We start from the raw sequence: 13556 nt of genomic DNA on the forward strand, positions 1-13556 counted from the left end.
GTTGTGTTTGTAGTGATGCAGTTGTGAATGAATACTGCTAATATTAGACATTTGTTCGTTAGCCAGTTAAGGTATTGTCAGTCTCTTAGAGGTGTGTTGATTAATCAATAAACATCACAACTGTTAATCAGTTACACCTTAGGTCTCCAATCTAAAGGAGAAGAGTAATATACCATCATCCTTACTTTAAAAGCTATTTTATATGCAAAAAGCTAAAACCATTTCATTTCCCAAAGACTTCCCAACTAGTTAGCGGCAAAACCCAAGAAAATAAAACAGAGAGTACTTTTGTGTCCTGTTGAAGGGGGACTTTTTGCAGCATTCACCTAGTGCTTTTAATCTAATACCACTATGGCATCGATCATTGTGGAGTCAAGAGAGCTTTCAGTGGTGCAAGCTGGAAGGCTATATGGAGTCCCAGTGTGGATGTTTTGTGGGGGCTCAGTACCGCGGCTGAAGGCAGCGAGCCACGCTGCTGAAATGCTTCAGCAGCAGAGACTGCAGCTGCATACAGATTGCTCGTGGCAGGAAACGCATACACTATTAGAAAGGTTGGGCATGATGGTGCATGCCACCTGGAGGTGAAATTACTAACCTCAGATTGAAGATATGTTTAGGAAGAGACCACTGAAATACAGAAACTAACACCAAGGGAAAAAACAAAGAAAACAGCATCTTAAAAAATTACTTGAAATTAATTTTGGCAGTTTTTGTTAATTCAGAGGAGATGAAAGACATAAATGGATTGTGTATTGAGTTGACGGTGCCTTTATACTGGTATCTTTCTGTTGACAGAAGGCAGCTTGTTTCTTGTTTTAGTCTCTTGCTTCAAAATTCTGGACAAAAGACAGCAAAGCACATGCTTAACTGCTTTGCTCAGTACAGACTGCAATCAGCAACATTCTTTCAAACTCCACTCTGAAGCTTGCAAAGTAAAGGCTTCATCCTGCCAGGCAGTGGTATTAAGTATCACAAGGCAGGCCCTCATAATGCCAGTTCAGTGTAGCAAGGAGCATTTAAAGTTGAAGTAAACTCATAATGCAAATGAAGAAGGAAGTACAGATGAGATGATGGAGGCTTTTTTTTTCATTAAACCCTAAACGAAGGGGTAAGAGCCCTGATTTCTGCTGCTAGTCCTGCTTGTTTGAGCATCACAAGCCAAAATACATAAATATCATTTGGAGCAAGGAACATAAGTCTTCAAGACTCATAAATTGCCGAGAGTCCTCGTCTCACTGTGCTACACACAGATCCCCGATTGCTTGTCCCCCCTCTCCTGGTCCCATTAATCTTGCACTCTCTGCTGCACATTGGCTCCGCTTCAGCAGGACGGACGGAGAACACCACTGCTGTAGCCTGTTTTGTAGCATGAGTAGGCATTTTACTGAGAAATAGAGATTCAAATTCTTCAGGCTGAAGAGGGCCTAAACCTCAGATTTTTCAGTTCCCAGGGAAGTGCTCTAAACCTTAGGAGATCACATTGTCCTCTCTGCTACAGGATATCAGAATTTTCTTTAATGAAAAATGCTAATATTGTAATTTTACAGTTGCTCAGAGCATTCAATTATGCTCTATTGTTTTTTTCCTATTTCTGTGTATCAGCCTTCAAATAAATGGTGTATTAAGAGGAAGGAAGGTTTTAACCATACGTCTTGACATACAGAAGTAACACTGGAGGGATTCCTTCTCTTGCCTGTTTGTTAAGGAATTCTGTCTGGCTGGGTTCTGGATGGAGCTCTGAGATCTGCAAGATAAGCTGTGCTGCCAGAAGGCTGAGTGTACGGCTGCTGCCCTGGTGGGGGGGTTTGGGAAGAGAGCTGTGGAAGATACTGCCGCAAAGGCAAAGGAGACAGGCCATGTTCCAGGAGGCAGAGAAACGCAGGAGGAAGGAGAACCTCACACAGGTTTGTAGAATAAAAAGGAGAGTCAAAGCGAAGGACAGAACCCTGGTTCACAGCCACTCTAAGGAACTTCCAGCGTGTTTCCTTGTGGGTCTGTGACTCTGTACGGGGTTACAAGTACACAGCTCCTCTCTCCCTGCAGTGTGGGTCAGACCTTGGTGTCTTCTTCTCGAGAGATGCAAGTGCCTTTCACTGCAAAGATTCCTCTGCAGATGCTTAACAGGGAGCTAATCCGGCCTTTCCATTTTTGCTATTGCAGAGTGAAGACAATTCCAGGGAGATGGACAAGCAAGGGAAGGGGAGAAACAGTTGTCATCCAGGTAGTCTCTAGCCAGCCTGCACCAAGTCCAAGTAAAGACATAAAAGGGAAAGGAAATGAGGAAAGGCAAGGTTAAGCGAAACTCCTGCATTTTTTATCAGTTTTTGTTCATGCAGGTTGCAGTCTTTTTGATAGGGACCATTAACTGTTATTATGAATCAGCTGTTCTAACTACAGAACTATTTTAACCCCTTTGTATCTGTTGGCAAAATTAATACAGGTCATCATTTGTTTTTAACGCTTCGTATTGTCCATGTAAATGTAAGGAAATGAGAAGAAGCAGCTGTGCCAACATATTATTATTAATGTATTTGAAAACAGTGAGTAATCTACACAGTTCAATTACAGGCATCCCCATGTCCCCAAGCCAGCAATCGCAGAGATTTACATTTTAATTGATATTTTATTCAGTAAAGGAAAATAAAAGCCCTCAGCTACCTAAGTCCTTACAATTAATTAGGCAGAAAATACTCCATAAAGATTAACAGTGCCCTCATCCCAGAAGCACTCAAAAAAACCCCAACCCCAAAAGGCAAAAGAAATGCTTTAAAATCTGTAAGCTATCAGTACAACATGTCTAACAACAGCTCACAATCCACAAAACAGCCCATGCATTTGCAGTGAGTAATCACTCATTAGAATTGTCAGGCATGGCATGAATTTGAGCACATATGGCATCCTTAATTTCCATTGCCTGCTTTAACCTTAAGTCTATAGTTCTTATGAGGGCACATTGTCTGGTTAAGGGATCCATCAGTGTTTAGGCTCAGCTCTGCAAAAGAATATTCGCCTCTAGTTTTCCAGTTACAGACTGTGACAAAGGCAAGTCACGCCTGTGTATACATGCTTTTGCAGTCTTGACATCCAGGTGATTTTCAAACCAGTGACATTTTGCTTTTGTGTTCCACATGGACAGGCCAGCCCTACCCTGAATCTTCTAAATGTACTGGACTGCAAAGTAAAATTGCAGAGAGCCCGTTTCAGTACTTGAGTGGATTTCTTCAGTCCTTACCATGGCCCTGAAAGACTGGAGTACCTCCCTTACACCCGTGACATCCTCCAGACATTGTGGAGCCATTACTGGTCATCCCATGTCAGCAAGGCAGTATAATCCCACCTACCATGCTGTGGCTTGTTCTGCTGCTCCTTAAGTGTTGATGGGCGAGAACGCAGCATTCATCTCGTTTGCCAGATTTATCATATGCTCTGTGTTCAGTCTCCATACTCAATGCCTTCACATAATGACGAACTGTCTCTCTGATCTAGTGTCCCAAACCACAACTGCCAGTATGCGCAGAACCAAACAGTGTGCAGGCCCTGCAAAACCATATGCCTTGGCAGGCTAACACAGCTTCTGCCCTTAAGCCTGCTAAGAAAAAGCAAGTCTCACAATGCACCACAGGGAAGTGTCCTCCTGGGAACAGCTCTGCATTCCCATGGAGAGGGTGGATTTGCCCCTGCCAACTGCTGAAAGACCGTTAGGCACAGCATGAGCATCCATAACCATTGACTGGAGCCTGTTAGGCAAGATAGCATGTGTGGGAGCGAAGGGAGTTTACCTGTCTCAAGCTTGGCATCCACAGGTGCAGAGGTGTGGATACTTCCTAATACGTACCTGCCTTGTAAGGTCAAGTATTTTTTGTATATTGAGAGTTACGGGCGTTCAGGCAGCCTTTGTCACATCTTTTGGCAGATGCTGCTGCATATGAATTTGGGCATCTGCCTATCCTCAAGAGATGTTCCAGTGAAAACTGAACCAGATACGGGAAGGACTTAGTGTCCAGAAGACTTCAGCTGGTGACATTCTATGAAAATATCACAGAAAAGGTAATGCAGAACCAGAATACAATCTTCAGTGGCTTTTGCTGTCTAAAGTTTGCAAATGAGCACGTACAAATGGCAGGGGGGTTAGAACTAGATGATCTTTAAGGTCCCTTCTAACCCGAACCATTCTATGATTCTGTGATTCTATGAAATGGAGATTTCCTGGCATTTATTTCCAGACATAGGCATATTTTCTCATGGATGCCAAAACATATATTTCTGGAACAACAAGACTGGGCAAAAGCTCCCAATAAAATCAGTGCTTTGCCTAGTTAATAATATAGCTGTTTTTAATAATAATAATATAGCAACAAAGAGAATGAGTTCAAATAGAAAATCATCTGTTTTTACTATTCAAGAACTCATAATCATCTTTTCCCCTTTGAATGAGCTGTGACTATAGTCTATACATGAATATTTTGACTTAGTTTCAGCTCAGAGATTTAGAAGTGACTGAAGTAAAGAGCTGAGAAGGGAAAAGTTCTATCAGCATTTCTCAAAAATTTAGAATCCAAATATAAGTGAGAAAGAGATTCAATTCTAAACAGCAATGGTAAATAACGAAGCCACAGCTATTACCTTATGTAGCATGGTTTGAAAACATGAGTTTGCCCCTGTCAGAGCCAGCCAGAGTCCAGCAGCAGCAGGCAGCATCTGCATCACACCCTGCAGTAGGACTGCTGCGTTCCTGTGATTCCCCGGAGAGAAGGGCATGAAATCTGGCACAGGCGCGACTCCTCACAACTTTCATATGCACACCGTGCCTGTTACCTGCCCGATCTTGTACGTCTGAGTAAGTCGGGTTTGCTATGTGCTAGCCGGCTGTCTCTGCACTACAGCACAGGGTTTGCCCGCAAGCTCAGTGTCCCCAGTTGCAGATCTGATCTGTACAGGTCCAATAGTCTTTTCTTCAGGATGTCCAGCAGCTGGTCTGAGCCATCGCTCCCAACCAAACTGCCCAATGCTTAGGAGTAAGTGACAAACAGCAAAGCCCTTCTAGTCCATCCAGTAGCCTTGTCCCAGCTCTCCACAGGGCTTGGTAGCTCAGGCATAGCATGGGACAAAGGCAAGAAACCTGCGTGGGCTGAGGAGGAACCAGAACTAGTTCCCCAGGAATCTGCAGTGCTGGGCAACACCATGCAGGGTCACTAGTGTGACTGTTGTTTTTGCTGTCTGCATCTGTGTTATCTAGATTTTTTGGGCTATCTATCTGGAGTACCCTAGCCTCTTGTGCCCTTGAACTAAGTAAAACTACAGTTCAAAACCTGAATAATAAATACATTTTCTGTAATTTGCATCCTCTGAGTAGTTCTATTGACTTGATGTTAAAATGATGTGCAAGCAAATTTGATGCTTAAAATTATCACAAGGCAAAGTAAACTGATAAAGGTTTGAAGTAATACTAATTCTCTCTTGTTCCAGAGATAGTAATTATCAGTCCTCTAGTAAAGGACAAAATTGCCAACAGATCCTCTCAGCTATGTTGTGAGGAGCTTCTGCTTACTTCAGACAGTTTAGACAAATCTAATTTTTTTGTGTGTCTTTATTTTATTTCTCTTATTTCAGAAGATTATTGAAGAAACATTTTTCTCTTCACCTATCTATGAGAAGGAAAGGACACAAGTTTGAACAATGTTCACAAATGAACAAAAAAAATTTACCACAATGGTGGTCAAACACCAGAAGAGGTGGCCCTGAGCAACCTGACCCGGTTGGATGCGCTCAGAGCAGGGGGGATGGACTAGGTGATCTCCAGAGGTCCCTTCCAAGCTAAACGTATTCTATAACCTTATGTTACATAGGTACCATCTCACGTCTCTGTTACACCTGGAAAGATGCCCAAACCCAGAAAGGAAATATGCCTTTGAGAGCTACTGTGGTGTAAGTGCCGTAGAGCTGCTGCAAATCATGTCATTCCATTCTGCCTGCAAACATTTTGCTTTGTAAGTGATGTCACCCCTAAGAGCTATTAGGGTAAGATTACATGCAAAACATCTACTGAAGAGCTGGATTCTCATCTATCAACATAACAGTTTTCTCTTGTAATCCTACAACTGCAACTGATGTAGCCTTGGGAAAAACATTTTTAATTCATGTGCTGTTCCGTTAGTTCTGTCAAACCTGCATGTGCTGCTGGTTGTGTCCCTGGTTCTGTAAACCCTGACACGCTTTCTTAATTTTATTGTCCTACACAGTCAGCCATACTAAAACCAAATGGAAATATTCACATTAGTAAGGCTAAGCCACTGCACACGTGTTTGCCAATGGTCTGCATTGGTACATCACTTAGCACAAGCGGGCTCCAGTCTGGCCGAGCTCTCGCTGGGCGCTGCTGTAATCTAGACGCAATAATGTGGAGGTCTCCAATATTAACCTGACTGTACCGAGCTACTTACCTCCGAATAGAGAATATCAATGGTTGAGTAATTTCACATTATGTTGAGTTTACATTATAAAATACTGATTTTGGCATAAGCCCCTACTGCTAGAGTTAGAGTATGCCTAAAGCTATAAGCTAAAGTTATCGATCAAACCCCTTTTGTTTATGGGGATAAAAACAAGTGGCAAAGTTCCTTATATAAACTTGGAACAGATGAATCCCTGAGAGCCAAACAGACCAGGGAGTGGGCAGGGAGGGTAAAGCTGTCAGTCGTGAGGCAGAAAATGGAGTTACACTGAATTAGCATTTTCTTTGGAAAGTAGCAGGAAGATAAAATTAATATATTGCAGTAAGGGGGAGATACTTTATAATCCATCATTTTCTACTAGAGCTTGTTAAGAAATAACTAGTCATGTGAAAAAACCTCCACCAAATTAGGGGAAGCAGTTAATCTGCAGACAATTTAATAAGGATTTAACTGAAATATAAACTGAATAATTTTGAACTTAAACAATGGCTTGAACCCTGAAGAAGTTATTTTCAGTCTGGAAAAAAGTTACTATTTTATCTATAATTAAAATGGGTGAGCGCCATGACATGGGGAACTACAGGCCCCGTAGTCTGCCCTGAGGAGAAATTATAGAGAACATGCTGTATACAGTATCATAACTAACGCCAATCAAGATGACAAGGTCAGACAGTGCCCCGGTACAAAGGCTGCGGAACGGACGTGGCTTCTTCCTAACCCTTCTCACGTCAGATCGTGTCATGTTTTCAGCTGGCAGGAACCGAAGGCTTTCCAGTTCTGCACAGTGCCATAATGTCCTGGTAGCTTCTGGTAACTGATATATTTTGCTGAGAAGCCAAAGAGAAGACCAGGTGTTACACCAGGAACCCAGAAATTCACATCTGAACAAAACTGTATCAAGCACATTTGGACAAAATTACAAATCTGGTTGATAAATTCTGAAATGATTACTTGATGTAACAGACTTTTTGAAAGCATTTATAAGTTATTAAATATGTACTCATTAATTTTTTGATACAGAAAATTACAGCATATAAATAACTCATGCTGATTCACAAGCTGCTAGATATCAGACAGAAGCAGCAGCATAGATATTTGATGGAAAAAGCTTACAGGCTTAGGTTGTTCTACAAAGCTTCTGCTGGAGCAGAATTAAATTACTATATAATGACACTCACATTAGAAGAAAAAGTGAAGTAAAAACTAGTCATGTCAAGCAAGACAGGTAATATGTGCAGAAAATCTGATGCTGCCCTTTGGGCATTCAGCTTAGTATCTGTGGGCTGTAGTTCATCATGGTCCTAAAGCCGTGAAAGAAAAATCAGTCTTTGCAATATTAGATCATAATGTATTTTCTTAACTGAATGTAAGATAAATACACATTTTTGATTAGTAAAAGAAATGAAACTGGAAAAAATATTAAAGGAATGTCATAGTGACAACAATCTTTAACAATTATTCTGATTAAACCTTCCAAACCTCGACTATTATCTGAAGAAAGAAACAAGGCGCCTGTGTAAACCTTGCTCCGCATCACCCAGTGGAAAGCAGGTGTAACTCTAGCAAAGTCTAAAATACGTGGCACAAACCTGCTGGCAGTGGAAGTTAGACCAAGCTACGCAGTTTTTCTAAATGCAATAGATTTGATCAGTCTGAGGCACTGCAGAGGGCGTGCGGTAATTTCTTATTTTGCGAGGGAGAAGGAGGTCTGTCCCTCCCCAGGCACTGCTGATGCAGATGATGCCGGTGAGGTGGAAGAATTGCTGAGGTACCTGTCTCTGTGCTAATGGAACTGCTGAGGTGTTAATGGATCATTATGCTGCATACATCTACCACAAAACAGGCAGGCAGCTGTTCAAAAATTCGCATTATATCTGTAACCTTCTGTTAAAAGAGGAGAATGAGATTCAGTAAGTACCTGATGGAAGGCCATCATTTAAAGGTTTTCAGCCCCAATGCATGCAAACATACGCTGATTTAAGGACAATGCACTTACTGAAAATGTTATTATTATTTTTAAATAATATTACCTCCTGAACTTTTAATGGGATTCCTTCCTTCGCAGTCAGTGGAGAGTGGATGTCCTTAAACAGAGCCTATATCTGCACTACATAAGGCAGTTCAAAAATGCTCAGTAAGAACTTGAGTTTCCAGATGCAAACAACACATAGATATTTTTTAAAAGCTAATGTTTGGGATAACCTTTAACTGAAAACTGGGATGATTTAATTTTCCATGTTCTTAACCAGTTCTGCAGTTCCCAATCTCTAAAATAAGCAAACTGACAGCCCCCCAGGTCTGACTGCATGGACGTGGTGGGTTTGTTCACACTTTTGACATACCATTGTCTCCATTTACATTCAGACACTCAGGACAGTGAGTCAACGTCTTCCTCAAACATCGTGAGGCTTTCTGCCTACATCCCTAACCTACTGCACAAAAAGAAGTGGAAAAAATAAGTTGAAACTCTTGAAATAAATAGATCCACAGTTTCCCTTTGCTTCTCAAAGCGTGTTCAAAAAGTCTGTGAAGCCCATGAGGACTTGAAGCTCACAAGCTTAAATTACATTATTCTTCAGGCATGGAGTGCTCAGCACTGTCTAGGAAAATGCCTGAATGTCAACAGCCTTGCTCACATGAGTGAATTTACTTCTTTGTGTCTAGGCCCTACCTTCAGATTACATCAGATAATCCCTCGAGGAGCTGTTTTGTCATTCAGCTGAAGGTTTGCTGACACAAATTTTATTTTATTTGGGCTTTTGTCTGAATACAGGTACCTGCTACCTCAGGATTGTGGACTACAAGGTACGGCTTGCTGCGAGTTTTCAGCCACAAGTCCAATGCAAAAACTCCCAGTACGAAAACCTGGAAATGGGAAATTCCTTTTACAGTAGAAGCCCAAAAGATTACTAAAATAGACATTTTTGGAACACAGTTGCTCCAGCATCTCAAACATAATTTTACTTTGTAGGAAATAACAATGAGCTTGATGCACTACGGACTAACAGAAGTAAAGAGAGGAGAACATAGAATCATAGAATGGTTCGGGTTGGAAGGGACCTTAAAGATCACCTAGTTCCAACCCCCAAGTATATACATACTTTTAAAGCACTTTGTTGTCTTGAAGAGATTTTTTTTTAAATGTACCTACCACGTGGGTTGATTTCCACCTGGTTCTTTGAATAATTTACTCGTAAAATGTTTGAAACATCATTTATAAAAGGAACATGTTTGAGACCACATTAATGTGCAGTTCCAACCACCGTCACCAGACCGTTCGCTACCTTATCTTCAGCTATGGTGCATGTAGGGCTGCATTTTGTTCATGATGTGTTAGTCCTTCCTCAGTATGTTATGACTAAAGGTAGCGCTCTCCTCTTGCCTGGCTACACAGAGTGATGCAAACACTCGGACACAAGAATGAAAACCAGAAAGGAAAGCTATCTTGAACTATTAACACTTCTCATGCTGAGGAACCAATCTCATTTTATTTCAGGATCTTTCTACAAGATTGGCTTTTGAGTCCAGACCAAATCTTCTTGACTTCAATCCCAGGCAGATCTGCAGTTTAATCTAGAGAGAGATTAAATAGCAATTTAAAAATGAAAGCAATTATCTGCCTGTTATGAATTTGGTTTTACTTGTACTATTAATAAATTAGGTAAAAATTAATTCTGTTTTTTTTTTTTTTTTTTGTAATCTGTTTCTTTCCATGTGTACTTCTGCAATGAGTTACTTTTAAGAAAAAAATTTGTTCTTTAAATTTTCTCCTGCTAGATTTTTCCGTGTTGGTAGCAATGACTCCACACACAAATGAGGTTTGTGTACAGGGCACTACCATAAAGGCCACATGTGCTTAGAGCACACAATCATTTTTAAGACTTAATTTCAGGATGTGCTGAAGTACAAAGCGGTAATATTACAGTTACCATTTTCAGCGCAAATGAGATGGTAACATTCACCTGGAATGCATTTGTGACTACTTATTGCCTAGTTAGTGGTACCTGGTACAACACGCTTTAAATAAAAGCCTTATAGTATTATACTGGATGAAGAAATCTGACTGAAGACTCTGGCAAACAAGTTGCTTCTAAAAATGGGTGGTGGTTTAGGTAAAATTAATGAACAGCCTGAGAAAGTTAATTGCATGCTATTTACTAGTCTATTATTAGCAATTCCTTGGGTCTGAAGTTAAAAACTGCCACATCTGACAAACATCCAAGTGTTAAACCTGGCAACTCCAGCACAACCTCGAGACTATGGAAATCTGGAGAGGTCAAATGACTTGCACCAGCCGCCGGCGCGAGGGAGGACAGCACACGCTGGGCTCCACCGGCTCTGCCCATGCCGGCACCTGCCCCTTCCAGCACGGGCTGCCGCGCCAGTGGCAGAGGCAGGGCGCCTACGAAAAGTAGCATGCTATTTCAAGGATGGAAATACACATCTGGAGGGTTACAGAGCTGAGAGTTACTGTCAGTCCTTTTCTATAGGAAGACCTGAGCAGTCTTCAGAGAGCTCTCCCCAAAACAGAAACGACAGAGGTGAAAATGCCGTTTGGTCACTGTCCTGTTCCACACAAAAATGTCTTCATTTTAGGCGCTCTACTGGGAACGTCTATGCTGGATTTCTTCTTCTGCCTCACTTATCCCATCTGTGCTCTTTGCTCATTAATTTAAGGGAAGCCAAAAGGGAAATTTTCCCTACCCTTCTGTCCTCGCTATCTTATCCTCTTCATTGCCCCAGGGCACGGCTGTTAGCAACAGAATGGAAACCACCACGAGGCCCTTGACTTCCACAAAAATATTTTCAGCAAATTGCCAAAAGCTGACAATATTGTTCTGCTTCTCCTTTCCCACTCCCCCCTCCGCTGCAGCTAGGGATTTATAGGAGTGCTGCTCCGCTCTGTGCCAAGGACAGATCCTTGAGCTCCGTCGGGCTGCAGAGCTGCTGTGGGCTGCTGCCTGTCCACCCTCCCTCGCCCCGGGGACACCCACCCACCCTGGGGACACCAGGGCTACCCTGCCAAACAGGACCAACTGAAATAACAAAGGCTGCAGCATTAGGGCTTTTCCTTTGGAGCGCATTTTTGTCTTATGGTCAACATGGTACATGTGGTTGCTTAAAAAGTCTCGCTATTAGGGACAACCCCGCATCCCATTTGCCCCTTACCCTGGCAGGACTGCGCTTCTGCTTGCTACACCACCTCTAAACACACTCAAATACTGACACCGATCACTCACCAGGCTGGCAGTGACTGGGATCATCATCCTGGGATTCATACTGGGACACATTTTGTTGCTTTTCAGACATATTACTGGATACCGATAGCACCCCCATTTTTTCTCTCCTTGGGCACACAGGAAAGATTTCTCTATTATTCATCTGCATTATTCATCTCTGCCATCTCTGAATTTCCACTACTTCTTACCTTCCCTTAATTTTGATACTGTTTGGACGTGCTTCTTCCCAGCTGAAAGAGCTGGGAGTGAACCACGGAGTGAACCATGAACCAGAGAATTTGCATGCTTTTACCATTTACATTGTGCACACTCCAAGGCGTAAAAAGAAAAGCAGCAGTATTTCCCTTCAAGATTGGAACTGAATTCTATTACATTGAAGTGCATCAAAAGCAGATGAAAAAGGACCCAGGTTCTGCCCAGGACTTGTCTACATGGGAATGTTATTTCCCATTAGGAAGGGTACGTATTTGAACAGCTGCTGAGCTCCCATGTTTATTTTGTACCACAAACGCTTTAAACTGTTCATTCATTTTAAAGCAATCTAAGACCATTCATGCAAGTCTCTTGGACTTGTCGTGTGGGTGGTGTTATTTGAGGAGCGCTGTTGTAATGAATAACTCTCTGCATTTATCAATAAACCGGGGCCTTTGGCGCCAGGTTTTTGTAAATTCAAATTTATTCACAAACCTAGTAAGATTGTACTGAGCCAGGCCTTATTTTATTCTCTATGTGATGACTGTTATGAGACTAATTTGATATCAATTTTAAGATACTTCCTCATGTTATGATGTACTGAGCTCTACCATCATGACTCAGAATTATCCTTTTATTCACGCAGCTTTTCAGTAGTTAGCGACCACTGAAGCATTTCCTTGTGTGCTACTGTATTCCACAGATGAAAACCAGTTTCTCTCTTGTATCAGCAACCCCTTGTATCAGCAAGAGAAAAAAAAAAATTAAAATCCCAATTGCATCATTTTCCCAAACACTGTTATATCTCCTCTTAGCTACACTGCTTTTAATTAACTTAGAGTAGAAGGGCTGCCTCCTGTGCTTCCAGGAGAAGGATGCAGCAGCTGGGGCGGGTTTTCCCTCACCTAACCTCAGTTACCCACAACTGATCTCATCTCAGTCTCTAGGCTCCCTCTCCAGTTAGCGGAGAGGGACAGGCACCTTTGGGGATTCATTCCCATATGCCAGACACATTTTAGGATGAAGTAAGCCGCCTTCCAGAGTCATCTCTCTCCATTAGCTAGAGAGATAGCCTAGACAATCTAGACGAAACACAACTCTCAGGCATTTACGTTAGCAGCTGCGGACGCACCAGATGTCAGAGAGGAATCTTCTGTTCAGCTCTAGCACTTCCACGTCATCTGCACCTTCCAGTTAGGCAAGGGGAAGAGAAGTCACATATAAAGAGGATTGAAGAGAAACAAGTAAAGGTTAGAAAAGTGACTAATTCTTGTGTTGGTTTTTTGTTTGTTTATTTTTGTGTGCATATATATATATATTTAACTAAAAATTGTTTCCCTGTTTTCCCTTTGTTGACTGTATCCTTTCATTACCTATAGTCTCTTCCGCCTCCTAATTTTTTCTTCCTTGATATTAGCATTCTTTAAAAGAACTATTAGTTTTAGATTAGAACTAGTCATTTGTGCCTTTTGGACGAGTTCCAAGCCTTTCCAAATTTCACATTTCAACAGCACTTTGTCCTCTATTTACATAGAGTTGTTCATTCCACGGTCTGCAGTTTGACTTCTGTCCTTCCACAGCACATCACCTCCTGTACTCCTGTGACACGCCGCAGTAGATGGGCTCCTTTTTGCTCTCGTAGAGCCGTTCTCAAGAAGCCGGTGCTGAAATA

At 41.9% G+C, this 13556-nt stretch overlaps 1 long non-coding RNA gene across 3 annotated transcripts; it reads left to right on the forward strand.

The window, feature by feature from the left end:
- The first annotated feature begins 1722 nt into the window (after positions 1-1722).
- Positions 1723-10150, forward strand: LOC134510267 (uncharacterized). Of its 3 annotated transcripts, XR_010069547.1 has the most exons (4): positions 1723-2291; positions 3914-4047; positions 5847-5925; positions 9226-9931. It is a non-coding gene; the product is annotated as an uncharacterized LOC134510267 (long non-coding RNA). The 3 variants fall into 3 exon arrangements; XR_010069545.1 differs by lacking the exons at positions 5847-5925; positions 9226-9931 and adding an exon at positions 9949-10150; XR_010069546.1 differs by lacking the exon at positions 9226-9931 and having other exon boundaries at positions 5847-7650.
- The last annotated feature ends 3406 nt before the right edge of the window (positions 10151-13556 follow it).

The sequence above is a fragment of the Chroicocephalus ridibundus genome, chromosome 1 (genome assembly GCF_963924245.1).
Source record: "Chroicocephalus ridibundus chromosome 1, bChrRid1.1, whole genome shotgun sequence".
Taxonomy (NCBI): Eukaryota; Metazoa; Chordata; class Aves; order Charadriiformes; family Laridae; genus Chroicocephalus; species Chroicocephalus ridibundus.